This window comes from Polyodon spathula, chromosome 4, assembly GCF_017654505.1.
Source record: "Polyodon spathula isolate WHYD16114869_AA chromosome 4, ASM1765450v1, whole genome shotgun sequence".
Taxonomy (NCBI): domain Eukaryota; kingdom Metazoa; phylum Chordata; class Actinopteri; order Acipenseriformes; family Polyodontidae; genus Polyodon; species Polyodon spathula.
This window is the reverse complement of record NC_054537.1, coordinates 18,382,230-18,394,601: the sequence shown is the minus strand read 5'-3', so window position 1 is coordinate 18,394,601 and position 12,372 is coordinate 18,382,230. Positions and strand designations below refer to the sequence as shown.

The 12,372-nt window shown below is 36.1% G+C and overlaps 1 protein-coding gene across 5 annotated transcripts in view; it reads left to right on the top strand.

Annotated features, from left to right (window-relative positions):
• The first annotated feature begins 10,549 nt into the window (after positions 1-10,549).
• Positions 10,550-12,372, top strand: part of LOC121314254 (histone-lysine N-methyltransferase EZH2) — a 32,330-nt gene continuing 30,507 nt past the window's right edge. For 4 of the 5 annotated variants that reach the window (XM_041247309.1, XM_041247308.1, XM_041247307.1 and 1 more), the window contains exon 1: positions 10,550-10,908. The gene's annotated coding sequence lies outside the window, so the exon portion shown is untranslated. Of the gene's footprint in view, positions 10,920-12,372 lie in introns of all 5 variants that reach the window. The other variant, XM_041247306.1, reaches the window with a different exon arrangement.

Genomic DNA, 12,372 nt, shown 5'->3' with positions numbered 1-12,372 from the left:
AATGCATATATAGTTATATTCTTATATATATAGATATATATTATATATATATATATATATATATATATATATATATATATAATATATATAATATATTAAATATGCAATTTTGAGTGATTCGATTCATATTGTTCTGTATTTACAAAGTTGTGGTATTATCGGAACTGCAACTACATAGATAGCCACAAGAGGGAACCAAAATTACATACTAGTGTGACACAAGGGTTGTGGGCAAAAAGAATAATTCACTGTGATTCCAATGATGGTAGTGAAGTGCTTGACTTGTAAATATTTTTTTGCAAAACACAGGAACCAATCAAAATCTACAAAACAAAAGGCTATTTGAGTAGCTAGACTACCTCTGTCCCCACAATGATTATTCTTCTGTAAGATAACGAAACACTTCCTCACTACTTACCTGACTAGCTCTCCATTGTTTTAAACAATATGGTCCACTCCCTTGAGCATTGCACATGTGTGTTTTTATACAGAAATACAATAATCATACACATCACAGATTTTACAACTTGTTTCACGTTGCTATATTATTTAGCCAATCCACTTACTTAAACCCTTAACTGGAAGACTACATTCCCATGTGGTGACTTGATAACAACGCTTACATTTTTAAAATGAAGACATTAACCCTTTCTTTACCCCCAAGGAGGATCCAGCCTTTAACACTAAAGTCTACCATAACTGTAGTGACGGTTGGGAAATGAAGCAGGCTCACACAGCTACTGCGGGTTCTCGAATTCAATGGTTTGTTGCAGGTAGTGATTCTATACTTTCAAGGTAGTGTAAGGTAGTGTTACACAGACTGGGAACGAAAGAGAAGCACACTGTCAACCATATGCCACATGAAGTAAGCTGCAGTCAGATCACACAATGTATCCACTAGCTCCCTAATCCCTGATCATCTCCGCACCAATGCCTTAACTCCCTTATATGCCTTCATGAAATCCATGCAATCCATGCCCACAGCACATTACCCACCTATCCCAAGCATGCATGATCTGCCCCACCTCTGATCCCTCCTGCAAAGTGACAGTTAATTTTCTCTTTGCAATGGGGTCTGTCTGTTCTGCAAGCTGATCTCATGATTGGTGGAAATGATCTTGCTTCTGGCATCACTGACCACCTGCAGTAGTAACTAACTTGGCTCTGGTCCAAAGAACATTCTTGAACCCTGCAAACACAAATGTGTCCAGTTATAGTAAAGCAGACCCCTGGGTTGTTACAATATTTTATTTTAAATCCTTCATCTCAAAAAATGTGTATAAACTTCATCATCATTCTAAAACACTCTAAAATACTGGAAAATGTGACTTTAAATAACAGTAATCCATTGCGTATCAGCCAGTCACATATCCTCTCTAACTGTATGATCAATCTTTTCAGCAAAGTTACTCTTTTATTGAATGTAGATCTTATCAAAGTTTTCATACACTGTGTTGTATGTGTGCTGCCATTGCTGGTAGTGTCATGTGAGTTGTTCAGTTTGTTGATATGTAAATAAATCCTGTTCGCCTGTGGAGCATATCAACTTCAACCTCCGTCTTGCTCTGCCTGCCATTCATCAGCAAATGCACACACCCACACGGCAGACGGCTACTCTGTCACATGCATTAATACCCTGTATCTTTCCAAACAAGGGATTTATGGGAGCTCCCTAGTAAAAGCTGAATCTCAAAACAATAAATATAATATATAGAATATGAATATAGTAATTATTACAGCTTGTGTAATGGTATTTAAAACATGATTCATTTATCTGCCTTTTTATATATCTGCCCTTACTTTTGTCCCACTGCAGTCAGATATGTGATGGATTACTGTAATGTGAGAGATGCCCCTTATGAACCTTCTGGTATAAGAATCACATTCTGTGTAGTTTGGGACTATAAAGTTCTGGCTGCCCAAACTGAGTCTTTACACCATGAGAGAAGCATCTCTCATTATAATCATGGGTTCAAATAACAGGTACACAGGTATGCATGCACACCAATAAAAAACAAATGCAGACTTCCATATTATTTTTAACACGCAAATGTGTACCGTCAACACATTTTTAACAGGAAAGCATTTTTCATACAGGCAGCGAGGATGCTCACACTTACAAGGTCAAGCATAGTATTTATTTAATAGAGTGTATAAAAGATTTTATTGAAACTGGAGGATGGCTGAAAGGATTCCACAGCAATTCTGCAGCGCACAGCTGCATAGCATGCACTTGTAAGCAGACTTACTGCTGCCTTCCCTGTGGAAGTGGCTGAAAGTAGACACACTGGAAAGTTGTACTGAAATTATTTATTATTATTATTTATTTTAAAAAATAGGCCTACCAGTACATTAAGCTGAATAAGTTGAATAAAGCTAAAACTGTTAAATGTTTTGACAAGTATTTATTATTTATTTTCTAATCATTTTATATAAGTTTTGGTTATGAATAGTTAAGTTTCACTGAAGTTGTCAATACATTTTGAGATTTTTCATATTTGTTCCACATAGTACAAAACCACATGTCTTTAGTCTACAGAAATTGCTGGAATAACTTAGTGTTGTGTTTTAATATCTTCTAGTGGGCAACAGCAGGATTGGGTTCGTTGCACTTGAGAAAAAGTTTAATACGCAGCTGGGGACTATCTTGAGCTGCTTAGTTCATTGCAATTGGTATTAACTTGCGTACTGGTTTATCCCCAGTTAGTATGCTCCTTTTAGTTTGTTGCAATTGACCCAGTGTGTATGTCTCATTCCTGGGTATAAGTTGTATAAGCTTCAGAGGAGTTTTGTTTTTAAATTCATCAGATTTTAACAAACAAGGTATTATATTATCAAGATACAAAAGAAATGGAACAACCAAGATGCAAAGCACAGGAATAATTTGAGGAGGGGATTCATCTTGATACTATAGGTGGCCCATTAGAATTCAGGGCTGTCAAATGGGATCCCAACTTAGCTGAGCAACCCTTATTAGTCCAACCCATCTGAAGGTAGTCCAAAAGCAGCTGCACCAAAAAAAAGGGAAGCATGAAGAGACAACCAAATATTTCTGCACCTGTATGTGAAGCAGAGTTGCCCAATCTCTTGACTAAAAATGCTAAACCCATGATGACCAAGGGCATCTTAAACAGCCTAAAAAATATAGTTTCATTTATTCAAACTAAAATAATGGCTCAAAGAGAAACAAAGAAATAAACAAAACAGAAGAAGATCAGGTCTAACCAGACGACCCCAAGATGCTGCTTCTGTATTTGTTGTGCTTGACGTAATATTCCACATACTAATGCATGTTGCCTGTATTAACACAGTTTCAGTTTTGTTGCACTTCGACTGCAAATGCAATCCATCTCCGGTCTGGAATTAGTATCAAATAGTAATAAATAAATTACAATTGTGGCATTAGTACAGTGATATTTATGTATAAAAGGTAAATAATAGACATGAAGGGACTCCCACCACCTGTTTCAGAAATGAATTACTATATAAAATAATACTTACATACCGAACAAGACGTTTGTGTTTTACAGAAAACAGGAATCTGCCACTTTAATTACAATAATGAGCTGCTAAAACCATAACGTCACAACATTTATAAAAGGCTAAACAGGGCAATAGCCTATGTGAAATTTTGTGAAAATTCCAAAGACAACAGATATATTGATTGGTTTGTTTTTATCCACCAAAGAGTAGGGAATAAGAAAGTGTCATGTGAGATGTACACAAGCGAAGTACATAGCAAACATACAAACTGGCAATATAATGTGAGAGTTTTGTAAATGTTAAAAGCTGCATTCAATAAAAATGTTTGTTAAGCTTACTGATTTTGTGCAGGCTTGCATTTCTTCAGTTAATTAGACTTAAGAACTCTCAACCTTTTCCAATCGCTGTGTCTTCTTTGAAGGAAATGATCATGTGATTCCACCATGATTTCATCAACCAGGAAAACACAGAGCAGCTATTCACACTATGAGTTTCAAAAATCAAATACACTTAAGAGTTTGAGACAGCCAATAAGTAAATAAATACTTTATGATGAAACCTGGTATTAACATTATATAGCAAGTTATTGATAAAAATGTGCTTTATTTGCTAAAGAGCACTAAGCATTATGCGCATGTTCATGATTTCGTATATACTATAGAAATAGTGGACATATTCTGGCGCACACTGATTTTATTGTGCCACACTATGGTAATCAGAATGAGCATGTGATTTGTATGGTAGGGCATTACAATGTATTTAAATGAGGCACCCCGCTTTGGATAATGACATGAGCTTTATTCACACCATATTTACTAAAGGATGATAAATACAACATCCAATTTGTATTAAACTATTATTGCCATGTCTTGTTCTACACTGTACTGATGGTCATCAACATTTTTAGCATACTGATAGCTTTAATTTTGAAGTGTAATTGCTGTAATATGAACCAGACAGGTATACAAGGGAGTCTCATTAGTAAATGTTGTTATTTGCTGATGTTCATACAGTACCTGTGAATGCTGAAAGCGGACACCGGCAGCCTCATTGTTAAGGCTATGGAATCTAACCATGATGTTAAGGTAGAATCACCCAGATTCTTTAAGATCCAACTTGACAAAGTTTTGAGATCAACCAGCTGCTAGTAACCAGATGAGCTGTAATGGGCTGAATGACCTCCAACTAGTGTGTTCATTTTCTTGTGTTCTTTTGTGTGAATTGTGGGCAGAATAAATACTAATATTGTGTGTGATGGATGTGAACGGGATAAACATATGCAGTGGCTCCGTATCTGAAATAGTGCATAAATAGCACCAATTGTAATCCCAAGTGTTATGTGTTGACTAACTTTGTCTAACCTCAGAGTTTTTGTGCAAAGTGTATCACTGTCAGCAGCAGGACCAGACAGCACAGTTAGAAACGTAGAGCTGGAGATAGACTTAAGAGAAAGACACTTTTCACATAGAGTGCTAAGGGTATGGAATGGGTTGCCTAGCTACAGTATTTTGTTGATGCTGAATCATTGGAATTCTTTAAGGCTCAACTTGACCTGTTTTGAGAACAATCAGCAACTAGTAGCCAGACAAGCATGAATGTGCCTATTCTCTTTTGTACATTTTCTTAAATGTTATCATTGCAGTGTTTTTGTTAATCCATTGCCCTAGAAGATTGATATTCATAATGGTCACTTTAAAGAACTTCAACCCACTCCCTCCACAAACCTCCGCTCCAAGTGGGCTTCAATTTATTACTCACTAGTCCAGAACAGGGAAACACAAAAAAGATGTTTTCCTATCTTGCTTGCTGGATTGATCATCGGTTTTAATACTGCATGACTGCTTGTTTTATGATCTCACTCTCTTTATTTTTTTCAGTTAGAGGACTCAGAAGGCTATTACCAGTATCTAACTTAACCGGGGCATGGCTATATTTTTATTTGGTTTTGGAATTGCAGCATAACTGATGTTGCGAATGACAGATGCTTATTCTATACCATTATATACATACTGTTGATAGTCACCATCACTCTCATCATTGTGATAGTTCTCATTTTTAATCCAAAGCAGTGTGGAAGTGTATGTTATTGACATAAATGCTCTGTTAGGTTTTAGTATTTATAGGCTATTGGGTTGGTATTTTGAATGAAAGATATAAAAAATCTAATGGATACCATTTAAATGAACTGGGATATACTATTCCACAGAGGTCGTTGTTTTTGTATTCACAATGATTATTGATGGTTAAAATTCAAAACAGTATTGCTATTTTGTTGCATGAGATTTCTTCATAGCTTTCAGTTGTATATTTTTTAATCACATGAGAATGTACCTGTATTGCTCCAATAATCCAGCATTCTCTTGCTATGGTTTTTATAAAAAAAAAAAAAGCACCTGCTTTGAAATTAATGGGTTAAGGTGTAGCTAAGTGCTTGCTAATATAGGTATATACGGTGACAGTTACTAGTTTGATTTGAAAATGGGGCGCAAGAGGAAAACACTTAATGAGTATTGTGCACAATACCTTGATCGACAACAGAAATCTCTGCAGCAGGACGAAGTGGGACAGTCTATCTTACTTCCTGTGAGTCCAGCTGTGCTTAAGAAGAGGGGCAGAGCTCAGAATAAGTGCAAGTTAGGTCTGAATAAGTGCAAGTCTTCCCAATGGGGCCTTTAATTTTCCACTATTAGCTAAGTCTGCAGTATTTATTTAATATATGAGTCAGTTTGAATAATAAGTGAGACAAGGTTGGGTATAAGTAGGACTGTATATGCTGTTAAACCATAAATATTTGCAAGCCTTTTATTATGCATTTTTTCAATATGAAAAAGTAAACATTTTTGGCACGAATATCTTATGTATATATAATAAAGTAATATACTACTACCTGTGCAACAGGTCGTCAACATTTCTGAAGCAAAATAGGTTTTGAATGTGATGGGCCAAATATTTTGGTCACAAATATTTCTGGCTTTAAATTACAGTACTTTGTTTAAATATAGCTGATACATAACTAAATAACATCAATAAATAAAAGAAAATGTTTTTGAAGTTCATACCGCAAGTTTTTTTCTTTCTTTTGTTGCAGTTCAACAGTTTTTCAATGCAGCCATTTTATCTTGTTGAGGAGTGGAGGTGGAGGGCGTGTGGCAACCACATCCTCCCAGGGGGACTGCTCTACCCGACTGGAGCCTTGATATTGTATTGGAAGCTCTCACAAGTCACGAAGGCCCCGTTGGAGTCCATACACTCCATAGAGTTGAAGTATCTGTCTATGAAGACATCCTTCCTCTTGGCTCTCACCTCCGCTAAGCGGGTCAGTGAGCTGCAGGCACTGTCGGTGCACAGCTCCTGCATGCGTATTAGGGAAGATGGTAGCAGGGTGTCACTGTGTACAAACCCTACTTTCCTCCCCAAGGTGATCACAGCCTTCCGCATTAATCAGTCTGTGGAATCGGAGTCCTTCCACCCACCCCCGTTTTCGAAGGATGCAATTATCCCATTCATAACATTGTTGGTGGTCATCTTTTAATTGAAAGGGAACGTTAGGTTACTCATGTAACCCTGGTTCCCTGAAAGACAAGATGACCACCAACCGTGAGGTCGCATCAGTCACCCTCACCGGTTCGATGGAAAAAGGGAAATGGCTTCCTCAGTATGACGGTTTTAATCCCTCAGTGGACAGTACCGAGTGTGTCATTCCAGGAAGGGGCCCACCGGCAGCCATGATATAGAGATACCAATGGGCAGGCATATCCCATTCATAATGTCGTTGTGGGTTGTCTTTTCTTTCAGGGAACCAGGATTACGTGAGTAACCTAACGTTTCCCTTTATCCAAGGGTGGAACTAGCTGCGTGCAAATCCCAGCTAAACACTATTCTGTAGTAATATTATTGGTTTAAACTTGAAGTTCAGTGTACTCCACAAAGTGAAACTGACCTTTGCAAATGTCCAACCTGCCTGGTTAGAATGGCTTTTAAGTGTAATATTGCAATAATGTAGGGAAATACAAACAGTTGCGCTGATCCTCCAATAAACGCTTGTACTCTGAACATGAAGTACTTTGGATAAAAACACTTCTTAAGGTAAGCAAAAGACCAGTCAAATTGCGTAGTGGGAAGGAAGGGGGAAACAAACCAAGAGACTTAAGTTAACTGACGGAGAAATATCAATTGCAGAACCCACTACTATCGGACCGGTCCTTTCCACCTCTCTATAAATTGGTATATATAACCCCTGATAGGTTTTGAAGTTCCTGTTGTGGTAAGTAATATTTTTATGTATCTAAAACCTGATTATACACCATATTGGCTTATCAACTTATACAGTACTGTATAGGTTAATGTGATATTAAAACACTAACAAGCATCATATTAGCTTTTTCAAATGATATTCACGCAGACAGTTCTAAATAAGATCACTGCAGCATGCTGGGAAATACAAATTAAAGGGACAGTCACGCATGCTTACAGATGCTCTCTTAATAGTAGCTTAATGCAGCTTCTCTTCACAATGGAAGAAAAGTGTAAACGGAAAAGAAAAAGATTTGGTAAGGTATTCTTTTTATTGGCTACATTCCCCTGCCGCGGGTCCATGGTAAGACACTCACTGTTTGCACCCTCGGTCTCAAAACTTCCTTGTTTATGTATACCTATTTCTGATAGTATAATTGTCTGACATTTGTCTGACAACGAATTATTTTAAATCATGTGGATGTTTACCAAATCAATGTGAACCCCAAGAATGCCAATTGGGCTTGTTTGATTTAAAAGTCGCGGGTTGCGTGATTGACTGGTGTCAATGTATATTCATTAGAATTTTAGAATCCTATCCCCACACCAGTTCAACTAAGAAAAAAAACAAACAACAACAACAACAACAACACTAGAACTGCTATAAAAAAGGGGAATTTGAATACACCCCCACTCCCCTCCCTCTGATATGGATTGGGCTTGTTTTAAAAGAAAGTGCCGGTTTTTTTTTTCCTGGTGAGACTTGGCAGCACTGGACGGCACAGTATGGCTCTTCCTTCACACATGCAATTTTTGCATCTGAAGGGTTTCAACTCCTTTGATGCACATTAACCACATTCAGATAGTTTTCTTGCACTGAATGCATGTGTTAGTTGTCTTATTCCCATTGCCAGTCAGAACCGTGAGCGGAAATGTCTGAATCACTAGATGTTTTTCAACTCTTCTAAAACGTGTGGTGCAGTTAGACCCCTTAGAAGCCATCCTCAATGAGACCCCTTGGTCCTTCTAGGTAGGTGTGTTTTTTACTTCCAAAAATATATAGAACTCCTTTGCGTGTAATCTCATATAGGACTAACGAAAAATGAGTAGGATGATTTAATATCAAGTTTTGTAGATTTCATGAATACAAATGTTTAAAATGGAGTAAAATGTTTTTATTTTTATTTGTTTTTTTTTTAAATGGGGACCACTCGGTTGCTTTAGTGTTATAAAAAACAAAACAAAAAATAATCATTTAAATATTTAAAAATCCATAAAACTGAATAATAAGAAATATATGTGTTGGTTAATTCACCCCTATTGTGTAACAACAGTAAATCAAAGAAGAGCAAAGATGACAACATCAATGTTGTAGTCGTAAAAGATTATTTTCAAATAAATGGTGTTCTCATGAATTCAATTGAGTAATCCTATTCTGTTCAGCATCTGTGTTGGTGTTTTTAAATGTGACACCGCTGACTCGTGTAGTACCACGTACCTTTCAGTCGTGCTGTATAATTAGTTTGTAGTACACAATGTTCTTTTTTTTCTTTCAAAGCTTCAGCCAATAAGTTGTATCATACAGGAAGCTTATTCCTCTTCCTTCACACCCACATGGTTATTACAACAAAACGATGTCCCTTAAAAAAGTGATACATATATATATATATATATCTATAATATATATTGATAGAAATAATATACATGTATATATATAATATATTATTATGTATGAAAAACATTATTAAACTTGTGTTGATACGTCTAGATTTAATAAGCACTGTTTTCCTATAAGGTTCAGACATACTTAAGCTTTTTGGTTTTTCACAATTGGTTATTGCTATTACTTTTATTCACGGCTGTGCACATATGCTCTTATTTTGAAAGAGAATGCGATTACTACTAGGCAATCTCGTTTTAAAGCAGATCACCAGCCTAATTGATTAAGGTGTTGTTAATGTAATTGTAGTTTCACTGCCAATAACTTTCGTTGGCTATATATATATATATAGATATATATAATATATATATTAGATTATATATATATATATATATATATATAATTTATTTTACAATATATATATAATAATTAAGTTACTTTATTCATTATAATTCAAATAAAACGAATGTGTATTGTAATCAGCTGCGATAATTAAAATCTGCTTAAGTAAGGCTATTATCCTTAGCGGTAGCGCGAGTCCGACACACAATACTGTATAATGACGTTCAAATGTAGCAATGGAAAGACAGGGACCATGTGTCAGTAGTTAGCGGCGTCATACATTTCTGCATCACTCGCCTAAACTTCTGCACTTCAAAGTTTTTATTATGCTTCTCTTTCTCATGCAACTTGTTTTCTGTTAGAAGAAGCACAGTATTGCTGACTACTAGTGCATGCGATTCAAGACGTTAACTGTTCGCTCAAAATGGTCCTGTGAAATAAAAAAAAAAAACATAATTTTTTTTCTCAGATATATAGTAAGTTGACCAACATCGATACTGACCACAAATTACAAATGTGTGTGGTATTTCACAACCGCAATGTAGCAGCATTTTCTTGAAAACATCCCCAGAAACGTACACGTTACAACGGAATCATTACATTTTAAATAATTTATAATACCAATTTAGCCTGTCTATTAGAAGAGCTACACAAAATAACAGCCCAGCCGAGGAGAACAAAGAACTTGTCCACATGTTCCCAGTTTGAGGCCCCCCTCTCGGAGCGGCCTCTGGTTGGACAGGACACCGGCCTGTCGGATCCCGCAATACTGCGCGAGGCGAGTGTCGGCACCAACGATTGGCAGCTGTGTTTGGCGCTCGTGGAGTCTCGATTCTCTCAGAGTGAGAAACGGATATAGAGAGAAAAGGGGACAGGGTTCCCGAAGCGGAAACAGTGAGACAAAGGGAATAAATATGAAATAAAGAGTCCCGGTAAATTAACACACAAGTCGAGGAACAGTAAGAAAATATATAGCCTCAAAAAAGAAAGAAAAAAGTCGGACGAGAAGAAAGCGTCTTTTTGTGCGTGAGAGAGACAGAGCAATTAGCCGGTATTCACAGAAGCGCGGAGGGTGAATGCTTCCCCCCACCCCATTCCCAGATCATCTGCAAATCAGACAGCGGGAGGTTCAGTTCCTGATCGCTCCCAGTTTGAACCAGTGCATGAGAACGGACCAGTCGGGTTGACAGGTAGGAAAAGGGTAAAGGATTGTCCTTTTCACATTCTTGAACGGCACTGTTTCAACTTTTGTTCAAAATCTAATTTATATATATATTAATATATATATCTATATATCTGATATATAAATATAATAGCATTATATGTATATATATATATTGCATATAATATATATTCTAGAAAAGAAACAGATAGTGTTTTTGTATGTACCTAAAAAAAATCAGACTCCTGGGAAATTATATTATCACACAAAAAAATGACATTTTTCAGTGTTAATTAACCTCTCTAACGAAACTAAACGATCGTGGTTTGGCTTGACAGCCCACTTACCTTCTGGTGAAATTAAATTGTATCTGTTATATTATTAATATAAACACATTATTTTATCAACCGTATCTGTCTTGACTGACCTTAAGTTAAGGTATCTGTCAAGTGGGCTGGGTTATAATAAAAACTACAATACTGTGTAACTTAAGTTGTCATATTTTGACTCGCTTGCTTCATCAGTTTAGTGTTATGTGGATAGGTTTTGCATTTACAATTTGTTATTCCAGTACTTTGTTTCAGATCAAAAGAAACAATAATGTTATGGAGTGTGTGTGTGTGTATGTATGTGTGTGTGTGTGTGTGTGTATGTATATATATATATATATATATTATATATATATATATATATATATATATATATATATATATGTACAAACTGCACGCTAGCACTGTACAATATAACTAGGGTAACACCGATAAGAAGTTTAAATCGATTACATTTTTTTTGTTAATGGAATCTTTTTAAAATGACAAACTAAATAAAACTAAGTTATTAAGAACTTTAACGAACACATTGAAACACGTTAACAACGATTTCGAAATAGGGCTTTGACCTGACATTTCTTAGTTTATTTAATAGAAATACAGCATCTTTAGAAAATCAGACCTTCAAAATACACCGTTTTCAGTGATCTACAATCAACAGAGAAATTGTAAGTATAGCTGCTTCTAATAGGTTCCAGTGGAGACGTGACTTATATACTGTCATATCGTGTCTAATTATTTTTTAAACAAATGACATAAAATCAGTTGCTTAAACGCGAGTCTGACTGCCTACCTCCGAATTCAGAAAGATTGCCAGGTGATTCTGTATGGAATAATTAAAATAATCTTCACCTTTTATTTGTATTCCTAAACAACCCATCTAAATTGAAACAGTAAGTTCTGTCTACTATTTCAACAGGCAGCCATTGAGCTAAATTCTGAACGTTTATTCTAACTGAGGTGTTGGGGCTGTTTTGTATAAAATTACTTATTTTGGTTATCTTGATCATTGTCATTATGTCAGAAACTGTAATGAAAAATGAACCGTGTTCTTACTAACCCTAAAGCTGCCATTTCACCAGCCTTTGAGGGTAAGGCTATCTTTATGAAGTTTCCTTTCAGTTTTGTCACACACCCTCATTGGGGAATAAAATATTACTTTT